This window comes from Myotis daubentonii, chromosome 2 (genome assembly GCF_963259705.1).
Source record: "Myotis daubentonii chromosome 2, mMyoDau2.1, whole genome shotgun sequence".
Taxonomy (NCBI): domain Eukaryota; kingdom Metazoa; phylum Chordata; class Mammalia; order Chiroptera; family Vespertilionidae; genus Myotis; species Myotis daubentonii.
This window is the reverse complement of record NC_081841.1, coordinates 96,903,133-96,910,495: the sequence shown is the minus strand read 5'-3', so window position 1 is coordinate 96,910,495 and position 7,363 is coordinate 96,903,133. Positions and strand designations below refer to the sequence as shown.

The following is a 7,363-nucleotide window of genomic DNA, read 5'->3' as shown; positions in this document are numbered from 1 at the left end:
GTCTTATGTCCATTGGTTATGCTTATATGCATGCATACAAGTCCTTTAGTTGATCTCTTACCCCCCTACCTCCTGTCCCCCAACCCTCCCCGGCCTTCCCGCTGCAGTTTGACAATCTGTTTGAGGCAGCTCTCCCTCTGTATCTATTATTGTTCAAAAGTTTATAATGGAAAAGACTACAATTACTGTTATCCAGATTAAGAAAAAACTATACTAGGCAAAAGCTATTAATTTTGAAATGTCTGGCTGTAGGTCCCCTTAGAGCCTTTCCAAACTTTTATGATCAAGTGCCTTTAGTCACTTATATACTAGAATCAAATTAGATAAGGAAAAACTTATTTTGCAAAAATAAAGCCACTTCGCAATATGCTTGATAGAAACAAGCTATTCATATTTACTTGTGTTCCATTGAAGACATTACTGAAATCTGTCCAATGTTATATTTCCAACTGGTCCACTTCGCAATTCTTGGGAATATTTTAAGATTGGCTATAGCTAGAATTACGACTCCCATTTGGACTCTGCTCTCCTTCACTGTTCGGATGAGGTTTGGGTTTCGGCATCTTGCTAAGAATAGTTGCCATCTCTTTTCTCTCATCAAAATTCTTTCACAATTCATATAGTTTTAAAATAACCTTGATTATTTCTAAAATCTTCTCCATATCCACAGAAAACTACTATCTGGTATCTTCCTGCTGTACAACACAAGCTACATGTAGGCAAGTTAAAGCTATCATGAAAGGAGGATGCAGTAGGCAAAGATCCATTCTGTAGGTATCATTCACTATCCTCCATGCAAGGGGAAGAAACATGTCTTCTTGACCTATACCCTGAACATACTGGAGCAAAGGTCTATAAGGATGTTACACTGTCAAGCAAAAATCCATTAGTTCTAAAATATAGAATTCACATTCCAATATATGGTTCATCCTATAAGAAAATTCCTTTGGAAAGGCATATGAAAATCTAGTTTTTAATACAGAAGTAGCAGCAGAAATCAGTCTTATATTTGAGACAACTCCAAATTCCTCTACTTTGGATGCCAAAAAGATACATGTAGGAGCCATTAATATAGGATCTATACTTTTCAGAGAATACCTGTCATAGAATATCTTGAAATAGACTGTAGCAGTGGCAATAACTTGTTGTCTTAATTTAAAATGTTCACCTAATGCTTGTAAAACATTTGTAAAAATATTTGTAATTTCCAATATTCTTCTTCTGAGAGAAACATTAAGTCCTGGCATTCCATCCACAGATCTTTTTCATCAAAAATCCATTGCAAATGATGGGAGCTCTGCTGAAAGTTGCCTGCCATGGAACACAGCTTTCCCTGATTAAAAAAAAAAAAAAAGCACCAGCCAAATATTAATTGAGCATATTGTTTCGGGTCAATTTCTGGGTTCTCTATTCTATTCCATCGATCTATATGTCTGTTCTGTGCCACCAGTACCAGGCCGTTTTGAGAACAGTGGCTTTGTAATACAGCTTGATATCTGGTATTGAGATCCCACCTACTTTGTTCTTCTTTCTCAGGATCACTGCAGCTATTCGGGGTCTTTTTTTTTAATTTCAGATGAATTTTTGGAGAGTTCGTTCTAGGTCTGTAAAATATGCCATTGGTATTTTAATAGGGAGTGCCTTGAATTTAAAGATTGCTTTTGGTAGTATGGACATTTTAATGATGTTGATTCTACCAATCTATGAACATGGTATGTTCTTCCATCCATTTATGTCTTCCTCTATCTCTTTTTTCAATGTCCTGTAGTTTTCTGAGTAGAGGTCTTTTACCTCTTTAGTTAAGTTTATTCCAAGGTATCTTAAATTTTTTGGTGTGATTGTAAATGGATTGCTTTTTTAGTCTCTCTTTCTGTAAGTTCACTATTGGTGTATAGAAATGCCATAGATTTCTTGGTGTTAATTTTGTATCCTGCTACATTGCCGAGTTCATTTATTAAATCTATTAGTTTTTTTATGGAGTCTTTAGGGTTTTTTATGTACAATATCATGTCATCTGCGAATAAGAACAGTTTTACTTCTTCTTTTTCCAATTTGGATGCCTTTTATTTCTTCTTCTTGTCTAAGCGCAATGGCTAATGCTTCCAGTACAATGTCGAACAGGAGTGGTGAGAGTGCCCATCCTGTCTTGTTCCTTTTCTTAGGGGAAATGATTTTAGTTTTTGCCCATTGAGTATGATGTGGGTTTGTCATATATGGCTTTTATTATGTTGAGGTATGATCCTTCTACATACAATGGAGTCAAGACAGTCTCTTCAATAAATGGTGTTGGGAAAATTGGACAGATACATGCAAAAAATGAAACTATACCACCAACTTACACCATACACAAAAATAAACTCAAAATGGATAAAGGACTTAAATGTAAGATGGGAAACCATAAAAAAAAACTAGAGGAATCCAAAGGCAACAAAATCTCAGCCATTTGCCGAAGCAATTTCTTCACCAATACAGCTCCTAGGGCATTGGAAACTAAAGAGAAAATAAATGGGACTACATCAAAATAAAAAGCTTCTGCACAGCAAAAGAAACTATCAACAAAACAACAAGAAAGCCTACTGCATGGGAGAACATATTTGCCAATGTTATCACCAATAAGGGTTTAATCTCCAACATTTATAGGGAACTCACACAACTTAACAAAAGGGAGATAAACAATCCAATCAAAAAATGGGCAAAGGACCTAAATAGACACTTTTCAAAAGAGGATGTTCAGAAAGCCAAGAGACATATGAAAACATGCTCAAACTCACTAATCATCTGAGAAATGCAAATCAAAATGACAATGAGGTACCAGCTCACACCTGTCAGAATGGCTATCATCAACAAATCAACAAACGACAAATGCTGGAGAGGATGTGGAGAAAAAGGAACACTTGTGCACTGCTGGTGGGAATGCAGACTGGTGCAGCCACTATGAAAGACAGTATGGAGTTTCCTCAAAAAGTTAAAAATGGAACTCCCATTTGACCCAGTGATCCCACTGCTAGGAATATATCCCAAGAAACCAGAAACACCAATCTGAAAGGATATATGCATCCCTATGTTCATAGCAGCACAATTTACCATAGCTAAGATTTGTAAACAGCCTAAGTGCCCATCAGCAGATAAATGGATTAGAAAATTGTGGCACATTTACACAATGGAATGCTATGCTGCTGTATAAAAGAAGGAATTCTTACCATTTGTAACAGCATAGATGGAACTGGAGAGCATTATGCTAAGTGAAATAAGCCAGTCAGTGAAAAAAAAATGCCACATGATCTCACTCATTTATGGATAATAAAGACCATTACAAACTGATGAACAAAAATAGATACAGAGGCAGAGCAACATCGAACAGACTGTCAAACTACAGTGGGAAGGCCAGGGAGGGTTGTGGGGGTGGGTAAGAGATCAACCGAAGGACTTGTATGCATGCATATAAGCATAACCAATGGATACAAGACACTGGGGTGTATGGGAGGCTAAGGGAAGGTCAAGGGGAGGGAAAAAAGGAGACATATATAATACTCTTTGTAATACTTTAAGCACTAAAACAATTTAAATAAATAAATAAATAAATAAATAAATAAATAAATAAATAAATACACCAGCCAGTGGAGCTAACATAGACCCAGCCCCCCCCCCCAACACGCTCCTCCATCTTGTAATGTGTTTTTATTTTTATTTTCTCCCACTTAATTTCATAACAAACTTCCTTTTATAAAGAATGAGTGAAGAAAGCTTATTCACAGCTGAGCCAGCAGTTGGGAGAACAGAGCACCCAGTAGGATACTTTGGTAGTGATCAGTATTCCAGCTAGAGTAAAGGTTGGGGGATGGAAAGAGGGCACACAAAACTTGCTTTTCTTCTGAATTTTCTTTGCTTGCAAGGTTAATTTGTCCAAGAGTTGGGTACTTGGAAACCAATACAATTGCTATAAGTGAAAAATCTTGCAATATAATTATCCATGGGGCTTGTTTAAAATGCAGATTATGGGCCCCATATGAGTCCTGCTATGATGGGGCCCAAGTGTTTTTATTTTTAACTAGAGGCCTGATGCACAAAATTCATGCAATAGTAGGCCTTCCTTCCCCCAGCTGCCGGCACTGGCTTCCCTCTGGCACCCGGGACCCGAGCTTCCCTCCTCAGGCTGACCGCAGGCACCTGGGACCTGGGCTGGCTTTCCTCTGGCCCTGGCTCTGTCAGGAAGGACATCCAGAATGACGTCCAGAAGACTCCCAGTCTAATTAGCATATTACCCTTTTATTATTATAGATTTTTTTCTTTTATGAGAAACATCATCTTTGTTGAATTATAATTTACATGTAATAATATGCACCCACTTTAAGTGCACAGTTCAATGAATTTTGATAAATATATACACCCATGTAGTCAAAATTTCCATCACTGCAGAAAGTAGCCTCATGCCCCTTTGCAGTAAATTACTCTCTTTCTCAGCCCCAGTCAACTGCTGAGCTGCTTTCTGACAAGATAAATAAGTGTTGCCTGTGTTCTAGAATTTTATATAAATGGCAATCATAGAGAATATACCCTTTTGTGTTTTTCTTTTTTGCTCAACATAATGCTTTTGAGGTTCATCTTTTCTGCTATAGGTATCAATAGTTTGTTCCTTTTTATTTCTGAGTAATATTCTATGGTATGGGATATAAAACTGCTATGATCATTAATGGACAAGATTTTATATGAACATATGTTTTGTTTAATATGTTTTGTGTGAACATGTATTTTTATGTTTTATCTGGAGGAAAAACTAGAATTGGAATTGCTGAGTCATATACAAAGTATATATTTAACTTAATAAGAAACTGCCAAATTATTTTCTAAAGTGGTTATACTATTTTTTATTCTCACCAGCTATGTATGAGAGGTTCAGTTATTTCATATCAAACACTTGATATTTTAAAACTTTATTTTTATCTTTATTAACTTAAGTAAGTAGTAGTATATTAATATGGCTTTATTAATATACTACTGGTGACTAATGCTGTAGAGCATCTTCTCATATGCTTATTACTTATTTGTATATTTTCTTTGCCCACTGTTTCTATTGAATTGTTTTTCTTCTTATTGAGCTGTAAGTGTAGTTTATATATTCTGGAAAGTAGTCTTGGTCACATGTATACATTGCAAATGTTTTCTCCAGTCAGTAGCTTGCCTTTTTATTTTCTTGGCATTGTCTTTTGAAGAGCAAAGGTTTATATTTTGATGAAGAAAAACTTACCATTTTTTATTTTATAGTTTGTGCTTTTTGTGTCATATCTAAAAATTCTTTGCCTATCCCAAAGCCAAAAACATATTCTCCTATGTTTACTTCTAGAAGTTTTATCACTTTTGCTTTTATGGTTAGGTCTATGATCCATTTCAGTGTAATTTTTGTGGTTGCTATAAACAGTCAAAGTTCATTTTTCCCTAAATGCTTGACAATTAATCATTGAAGCCACATCAACCTGGAAGTTTCTTTCTTTTTTCTTTTTAAATTTATTTTTATTGTTGACAGTATTACAGATGTCTCTCCGTGTCACTTTATAACACTTGGATTCTTTAAGACAATTTGCCTTCCAGCTATTGTTTTCTTTTGTCCAGTGTCCAGCCTTCCTTGAATTTTTTACTTTCTCCTCTCTTCAGAGTAGCAACCTACCTTGTCTGCTGCTGTTCTCTTTTGTGCATGAATTTGCATGAAGAAAGGAGGCACGGAGAAGAGGGATGCTAGCTTGCATGGGAGACGTGTCCATTGACCAGGCACATGTATCTCAGATCGTATTCTCTTCAGAAGCCATCTCCAGTAAGGAGCTCTAGCTTCCCAGGCATGAGAATATTATTTCCCTTTTTTACTTTGGGTAACTAGAACATTCTTCTGAAAGCTTTATGTGGCTATTCATTAGCATGGTACCAACTCTGGCATTGTGTTGTGCTCTAAGGATGGAGAGCTGTGTAAAACTTGTTCTTTTCTCTTAAAAATAAAATGACCTAGTGATAGAAATAGGATTGTTTACCCTCTTTCTTTATCTTGGAAGAGCAGCGGAACTTTTCTGCAAGTGGTAACTCAGAGACATTCCTAAATATAAGATCTACTGACGGACTTATGATCTGGTGAGAACAGAGCTTCATGGACATCACAGGCTTTGGCAAACATGGATGCCCTGTCTTGGGGATATTTACTGATGGGTTATTCTTGAACAGGTTTCAGCGGTGATGACATACATCCTAGCTTGCTTCTTTAGTTTTCCAGATAAAATGTTGGGGTATGTATATTGGTGTTCTAGGAGCTACTCTTTGTTAGTGTCTGGGATTTGAACAAGACATTTCTTCTGTGGCTTGTAGGGAGCAGCCTTCTTTATTTTATGGTCATTCTGTCTATATCTATCTATCTATCCATCCATTCACCCACCCAACCACCCTTCCATTCATCCATCCATCCACTTATCTACCTATCTCTCCTCTTTTAGTACCAAATCCTACTGGATTTTAAACTCCTTGAGGGCTGGGATGATATGTCAAACACTTATGTCACATTTGCTTTTAAATCTTTATTGTTGAAAGTATTACAAATGTCCCCATTTTCCCCCCATTGAACTCTTCTAGCTTGTCCCACCCCCTGCTCCAGGCCTTCATCATCCTATTGTCTAAATCCATATGTTATGCATCTACACTAATAAAAGAGAAAGATGCAAATTAACTGCCACTCCGCTACACCCACCAGCCAATCAGGAGTGAGTATGCAAATTAACCCAACTAAGATGGCAGTGGCCATGGAGCTGGAGCAAGCAGGAGGCTTGGGTTGCCCCCGGCCATGGAGGAAGCCAAGCTTCCAGCCTGTCCTGGCCTCCTCTCAAGGCGGCGCTGAAAAAAAAAAAAAAAAGGATAAGCTGGGAGCTTGGGTTGCCAGGGGGCATGGCCAGCCTGAAAATGGCCATCAGCCCCTTACCCAGCCTGGCCAGGCACCCCAGTGGGATCCCCCCACGAAGGGGCTGTGGGCAGCCTGAAAACGGCCCAAAGCCCCTCACCCAGGCTGGCCACACCCCGATGGGGTAAGGGTCCCCGCTAGGGGGCTTGGCCAGCCTGCAAACAGCCATCAACCCCTCACCCAGGCTGGCCAGGTACCCCAGAAGGACCCCCCACCCTGAAGGGGGTGTGTCCAGCCTGAAAATGGCCCTCAGCCCTTCACCCAGGCTGGCCAGGGACCAAGTGAGGATCCCTACCATGAAGGGGCTGTGGTCAGGCTGTAAACAGCCATCAGCCCCTCACCCAGGCTGGCCAGGCACCCCAGCAGGACCCCCCTCCCTGAAGGGGGTGTGGCCAGTCTGAAAATGGCCCTCAGCCTCTCACCCAGGCACCCCAG

General features: G+C 38.9%; 1 pseudogene; it reads right to left on the bottom strand.

Moving 5' to 3' along the window:
- Positions 1–312: 312 nt before the first annotated feature.
- LOC132226249 (cyclin-C-like) lies at positions 313–1,236 on the bottom strand (annotated as a pseudogene).
- Positions 1,237–7,363: the final 6,127 nt, after the last annotated feature.